The following is a 7,500-nucleotide window of genomic DNA, read 5'->3' as shown; positions in this document are numbered from 1 at the left end:
TCGCGGGCGATCGCAGCCGGCAGGCACGCGCCCACCACCCAACGGAAGGGAAGGGGCGGGGGGGGAGACGACCGAGCGCTCGCTCTTCCCCCCCCCTCCCCACTGCCGCGGGAGCACCGGACGTGCTAGAGGAGACAGCGACCCGCCGAGGCGGGCGCGACCCCGCGGACCGAGGCCCCTGCCGGGGCGGCTCGCTCTGCAGCAGGCGGAAGGGCGGCACGGAGAGCCCTACACGGCGGCGGCGCCAGCGCCGGAGGGGGACGCCCCCCTGCCGCCCGCGGCACGCCTCCAGGCCCGCCCGGGCAGACGCGGCCCGGACACGCTTTTCTTCCCTCGCTTTGGCCCGGTTTCTTTCGCGGCTCGACCGCCCTCGCCGCCCAGCGCTGCTTGCGGCCGGCACCCACGGGCACCCGGACCGAGGTCGGCACCGGCGCCTCGGCGTGGTTTAGGACACCTGGTGGCTCGCGGGGCCACGCGGCTGTCACACAGCCTGGTTCGGTAAGGAAGGCCCAGGAAACCCCCCCCCGCGCCGAGCGGCAGCAGGACAGGGTGAGGTGACACGGGGGAGGCACGCGCCTCGCCGCCGTCGCCACGGCCCCCTTCTCGCTCGGGGGGGGGAAGAGACTAGGACGATACCTCGCTCACAGCGGGGAAGCGAATTGGAAAGGAGACCGCCCTGCCTGAACACCGGACGCCACCGCGGCTCCCTATTACGGGGAGTACAGCAGAGCCGGCCCGCCGGGGGCCCTTTCCGACGCGACCCCAAGTGCCTCATCGATCAGCGAAGGCCACAACGGCCACGGGTCCTGGGACAGCGACAGCCACCGCGCGCCTGCCCTCGGCCACCCGCAAGCGGGCGGGCGGACGACGCGGGGCTCTGCGTGCGAGCGAGCAGGGGCGACATCCGTGACAGGTGCTCCGGCGGCTTCAACACCGGCAGAGCCGGCTCGCCGCGAAGCCTGTCCGACGTGCCCGAGGCCAGCCTCAGTAGGCTACGCCTCCGTACCGGTACCAGTCGAGGGGGTGGGGGACCGGGTGCGCGGGATGTGCCCCGCCACCGCCGCCACCCACCCGCCACGCACAAGGATTCCCTTCAGCCGACTCGGCTGGACCGGGGTAAAGCCGCGACAGGCTCGACTCCGCCGGTCTTCCAGCGTTCAAGTGCCGGCGGCCGCCGCCGGCCACCGGCCTTTGCCCAACAAACGCAGGGAACAGGTTACCCCGGAGGGAAAAAGCCAGGTGTGGAACAGCTCAGGCGGGGGGCCGGGGGAAAGCCGCTGAAGGCTCAGGACACCCCGCCGGCCATCTGCATCCGGCTGCCGGACACCACCACCGGCCAAAAACAAAAAAACGTGCTGTACCCGCATCGCGGGCTCCGGCTTAGGGCCAGAGAGCAAAGGAACCGAGGCGCCGACCAACCTCGCTCACAGCACCGTGCAGACCTCCCCTTCACTGAGCCCGGCTGGTACAAACCAGGGACGCCAGGAGCAGACCGGACACCGCAGGCCGCCCCACGTATGGCATCTGCACCAGGAAAAAAAGAAAGCGGAAAAGAGGACCGAGGCGCCGCCGCCTCGCCTTACCATCATCCGGCTTCTCAGGGGACCAGAGTGGTGGGGGGGGGTAGCCGCTGAAGGCTCGAGACACCCCACCACGGCCATCTGCACCCGGCTGCCAGCCAACACCGGCGGCCAAAAACGTACCGTGCTGTGCCCATGTCACGGGCTCCGGCTTAGGGCCGAGAGAGCAAAGGACCCGAGGAGTCGACTAGCCTTCGCTCACAGCACCGTGCAGACCTCCCTTCACCGAGCCCGGCCGGTAGAAACCAGGGACGCCGAGAGCCGGCCGGACACCACAGGCCGCCCCGCACGTATGGCATACGATACCGGCAACGAAAGGAGTAAACCAAGAACCAGGGAGGCGCCGCCGCCTCTCGCCTTACCATCGTCGGGCTCTCGGGGGGCCGGGGGGGGGGGGCCACCCACCGGTGGCTCGAGACACACCCCCCCCGGGCCGTCTGCATCCAAGCTGCCGGCCACCGCGACCAGCCAAAACCGTGGCGTGCCCATGCCACGGGCTCCGGCTTAAGGCCGGCAAACAAAGGGAGCAGGTGCCGCCGCCGCCACCTCTCGTCCCATCCCCAAGGCCCCCTCAAGGAGCTGGGCAACAGCCCCCGACGGGCTGGAACCGTACGGAGCACCGCTGTGTCAACACACATACCGGCGCTCCCCCCCTCCGCCATCATCGGGCTCTCGGGGGACCGGGGGGGGGACGGGGGTAACCACCCACGGTAGTCTCACAGCTCGGCTCCCCCCCCCAGTATCCAGCGTTCAAGTGCCGCCAGCCGCCTCCGGCCACCGGTCTTCGGCCTCTCCCGTGCACCTCTGCCCGTCCTTTTCTCACCACTCGGCAGCGACCGCCCCAACGCCGCCCGGCTTCGTGCCGTTCGGCATCTCTCTGGGTGCTCTCGGTTCCGTGCACGCTCGCCTGACAGAGCACCGGCTTGAGAACCGTGCCCAATTCCCCGGGGGAAACCACCGTCTGCGGCCGCCCAGCATTCCACTTGGCCGGCTAAGCCGCGTGCCCTCGCTCGGTGGCGCTTGTCTGGAGCAGAGACGCCTCGTGCCCCTATATAAGGAGAATATGGGTCCGCGCCGGAAAGGGGCGCTTAAAGGCAGTGTCTGCCTGCCAGCGGGGGAGGCGCTGCAGAGACGCCGACTCTTACGATGACCTAACTGGAGGCAGCGCGAAACAGCGACCCCTTGGAGGAACTGCCGGAGCCAACAGGTCTGCCCGCGCTCTAAGTCCCGACGGAGCCGGGTAGACCTGGCAGCCCTTTCGACGGACGCTGAGCCGGCCGCCGGCAACGTGGAGCCGGGTACACCTAGCGGCCACCGCCGGTCGCCTCGGAGGTGGGTAGACCTGACGGCCGCCTCACGCCCCGGAGGCGGGTAGACCTGACGGCCGCCTCACGCCCCGGAGGCGGGTAGACCTGACGGCCGCCTCACGCCCCGGAGGCGGGTAGACCTGACGGCCGCCTCACGCCGCGGAAGCGGGTAGACCTGACGGCCGCCTCACGCCCCGGAGGCGGGTAGACCTGACGGCCGCCTCACGCCCCGGAGGCGGGTAGACCTGACGGCCGCCTCACGCCCCGGAGGCGGGTAGACCTGACGGCCGCCACACGCCCCGGAGGCGGGTAGACCTGACGGCCGCCTCACGCCGCGGAAGCGGGTAGACCTGACGGCCGCCTCACGCCCCGGAGGCGGGTAGACCTGACGGCCGCCTCACGCCCCGGAGGCGGGTAGACCTGACGGCCGCCTCACGCCCCGGAGGCGGGTAGACCTGACGGCCGCCTCACGCCCCGGAGGCGGGTAGACCTGACGGCCGCCTCACGCCGCGGAAGCGGGTAGACCTGACGGCCGCCTCACGCCCCGGAGGCGGGTAGACCTGACGGCCGCCTCACGCCCCGGAAGCGGGTAGACCTGACGGCCGCCTCACGCCCCGGAGGCGGGTAGACCTGACGGCCGCCTCACGCCCCGGAGGCGGGTAGACCTGACGGCCGCCACACGCCCCGGAGGCGGGTAGACCTGACGGCCGCGTCGCGCCCCGGAGGCGGGTAGACCTGACGGCCGCCTCACGCCCCGGAGGCGGGTAGACCTGACGGCCGCCACACGCCCCGGAGGCGGGTAGACCTGACGGCCGCCTCACGCCGCGGAGGCGGGTAGACCTGACGGCCGCCTCACGCCCCGGAGGCGGGTAGACCTGACGGCCGCGTCGCGCCCCGGAGGCGGGTAGACCTGACGGCCGCCTCACGCCCCGGAGGCGGGTAGACCTGACGGCCGCGTCGCGCCCCGGAGGCGGGTAGACCTGACGGCCGCCTCACGCCCCGGAGGCGGGTAGACCTGACGGCCGCCACACGCCCCGGAGGCGGGTAGACCTGACGGCCGCCTCACGCCCCGGAGGCGGGTAGACCTGACGGCCGCCTCACGCCCCGGAGGCGGGTAGACCTGACGGCCGCCTCACGCCGCGGAGGCGGGTAGACCTGACGGCCGCCTCACGCCCCGGAGGCGGGTAGACCTGACGGCCGCCACACGCCCCGGAGGCGGGTAGACCTGACGGCCGCCACACGCCGCGGAGGCGGGTAGACCTGACGGCCGCCTCACGCCCCGGAGGCGGGTAGACCTGACGGCCGCCACACGCCCCGGAGGCGGGTAGACCTGACGGCCGCCACACGCCGCGGAGGCGGGTAGACCTGACGGCCGCCTCACGCCGCGGAGGCGGGTAGACCTGACGGCCGCCTCACGCCCCGGAGGCGGGCAGACCTGTCGGCCGCTTCACGCCCCGGAGGCGGGTAGACCTGGCGGCCGCGTCGTGCGAGACATTTTTGTTTCGATAGATGCCAATGAAATCCGAAAAAAAATAAATGAAAAGGGAAATTTTTTTTCTTAACGCACCCCCGCACCCCCGCGCCCCGCCGCGCTCTCATGTGCACGCAGCACCAGCCCCCCCACCCCCCCGCCCCGACCCGTTGGCTGCCATGCAGTCGCTGGCATCATTCGCTGCCCGCCCCCTCGGCCGCCAGTCAGCCCCTCTGCGCCGCGCCACTCCGCGCCGCACGGCGCCGCCCGCCACTCCCCCCCCCCGCTTCCCGCGGCTGCCAGGGGACCCGGCAGAAGCGGCGACGTTCCCCGCACCTCACCCCCAACGGAGACGCCCGTCTCGCTGGAGCGAGTTCGCATCGGGAACCGGGCGCTTTTCGCCGGGTCGGGGTCCCGGCGCTGCCGGGCGGTCCTCGGCTTCAGCTTTTGGTTTCGCAGCGTGGGTTTAGCTTTAGTCTCGGGGGAGGGGGGGTGGGGGGGGGGGTGGGGGTGCGTGTGTGTGTTTTTATTTTGTTTCTTTCCCCCCGCCTTTCGCTGTGCCGCAGAGGCGTGGGCACCGGGCGCCCTTCACCGGGTCCGGGTCCGGGTCCGGGTCCGGGTCCGGGTCCCGGCGTTGCCAGGCGCTCGCTGGCATTCGCGTTTAGGTTTTTTTCGACGGGGTTGGGGTGGGGGGGTGGGAAGGGGGCTCCCGGGCTTTATGTGTGGGAATAGGGGGTGTGGGGGTGTGTGCGCGCGTGTGTGTGTGTGTGTGTGTGTTGTTCGGATTGTTGTTTTGTTGTTTGTTCCCCCCCCCCCCCCCCCCCCCGCCGCGACACACACGAGCTCGGACACACACGCAGAGACACAGAGAGAGAGAGAGAGAGAGAGAGAGAGAGAGCGCGCGCGCGCGAGAGAGAGACACAGGCGCGCACACACACACACGCACACACAGACACAGACACACACACACACACACACACGCACGCACGCACGCGCACACACACAGACACCCCCAGCCCCCCACCCCCCCCAGCCCCCCGACCCCCACCGTCGCCCGCGCGCCCGAAGAGCCGTTGGTCCCCGCCCCACCGCTGCAACTCCGGAGCTGCAGGGCGGTGGGTGCGGCCGCCAACCGACCGCAGCCTCCTCGGCGCCGCGGAGCACTACGGCTGGGGGGTGGGGGATCGGGGGCGGTTTCTGTTACACCACCACCACCACCACCACCCGCCCTCGCTGCTCTCCCTCCCACCCCTTCGGCGTTCGTTTGGCTTTCAACCCGCGGCGGGAACGGAGCAGGCGGGCAGGAGGGCGGGCGGCCGAGCGACCGACTGAGGAAGGCGGGGAGCCGGGCCGCGGGCACGGCGCGGCAGGGACTCGGCAGCTGCGGGGGCTCAGCGTCCAAAACACGCGCCACCCATCATCGCCGCCGCCGGCGGGAGGCCCCTCCGGGCCCCCCGGCACGGAGGCGGCGGCGGCGACGCCGCTGGGTCCTAAGGTCTCCCGCCTTCCTTCCCTGGAGCGGCCAATGTGCTGCTGCTGGTGGAAAGCGGGCCGGAGGTAGGGGGCGGCCGGTCTCCTCGCGAACCCCGGGGGTGGCAGGGGGCGGCCGGTGTCACGGTGGACCTGGTGGCGGGAGGGGTGGGGGTTGGGGGGGGGTCGGCAGGGGGGTCGACAGAGCTCGTTGCGGCGGTGGGGGGGCGGGGGGGGGGGGGGGTGGTGGGGGGGTGGTGTTGGTGGGGAGCGGTTTCTGTTGTTACACACACACCCCCGCCCCGTCGCTGCTCTCCCTCCCACCCCTTCGGCGTTCGTTTGGCTTTCAACCCGGGGCGGGAACGGAGCAGGCGGGCAGGAGGGCGGGCGGCCGAGCGACCGACTGAGGAAGGCGGGGAGCCGGGCCGCGGGCACGGCGCGGCAGGGACTCGGCAGCTGCGGGGGCTCAGCGTCCAAAACACGCGCCACCCATCATCGCCGCCGCCGGCGGGAGGCCCCTCCGGGCCCCCCGGCACGGAGGCGGCGGCGGCGACGCCGCTGGGTCCTAAGGTCTCCCGCCTTCCTTCCCTGGAGCGGCCAATGTGCTGCTGCTGGTGGAAAGCGGGCCGGAGGTAGGGGGCGGCCGGTCTCCTCGCGAACCCCGGGGGTGGCGGGGGCGGGGGGTGGGGGGGTGGGATGGGGCGGGGGGTGGCGGGGGGGGGGTGGGTGGGCTGGGGGGTGGGGGGGGCGGCCGGTGTCACGGTGAACCTGGTGGCGGGAGGGTTGGGGGGGGGGGGGGGGGGGGGCGGGCTCGTCGCGGGCCAAGCGGCGGTGTTGGGGGGGCGCCGCCGGTCTCACGGAGAAGCACGTGGCGGGTGGGGCGGCTTTGGCGGGATGGGGGGGCGGCCGTATACGCGTGCGCGCGCGGGCAGCCCCAGGCAGACGGCTTCGGGCCGGGCAGCTTGTGGGGGTGCGGGGCAGGCGGGCGCACGTGCGTGGGCAGAGCGTGAGCTCCTGAACCGTTTCTGAATCGATGCCCTAGCGCTGGTCAGGCTTCCGCTTGACCTCTCCGTTCGTGATTCTCGTCGCGTGTTTTCAGGTCCGCGTTCGATCCCGTCTCAGCCGAACTCTTCCCTGCCGGTTCCGACCCTCGCGTCCGTACGCTAGCCGGCAGCTGCGCTGGCCCCGTCGCCTCCCCAGTTGAAGGTGAGATCACGAGGGGCGCTGCATAAGCCAGGCCTCGCCTCGCCGCTGGCCTGCCTACCGGCTCGAAAGCTGCAGGAGACCCCCTCGCGTGAGAGCCCACCAGCCACGGCCCGGCCCAGGCCCATCACGTCCTAGTCCAGGCGTGACTTCGCCGCGAGAGGCTCAGGCCACGGCCTGCTCCCTGCCTTGGAGCTACGCGGGTGCCCGTGTCATCCCGAGCCGCCGCCTGCTTCAAGCCAGGGCCCGCTCGGGCACGGCGTGACGTCACAGGCAGCTCGGGAGCCCGGGCCCGGAAGCGCCCTGTTACCCCTCCTCGGCTACTTGTGACGTCACAAGGGGCAGGCGGCGGGGAGCGCGGGGGCTGCCGGGAGGGGGTGGCGGGAATGCCGGCCAGAGACCCGGCCGTGCTGGGACCCCACGCGGACGCAGACACCGGTCGATGCCAGCGGTCGCACGGCGGCCAGCG

The sequence above is a fragment of the Athene noctua genome, unplaced genomic scaffold, assembly GCF_965140245.1.
Source record: "Athene noctua unplaced genomic scaffold, bAthNoc1.hap1.1 HAP1_HAP1_scaffold_391, whole genome shotgun sequence".
Taxonomy (NCBI): domain Eukaryota; kingdom Metazoa; phylum Chordata; class Aves; order Strigiformes; family Strigidae; genus Athene; species Athene noctua.
The sequence above is the reverse complement of the archived record's forward strand: the minus strand, read 5'-3'. Positions refer to the sequence as shown.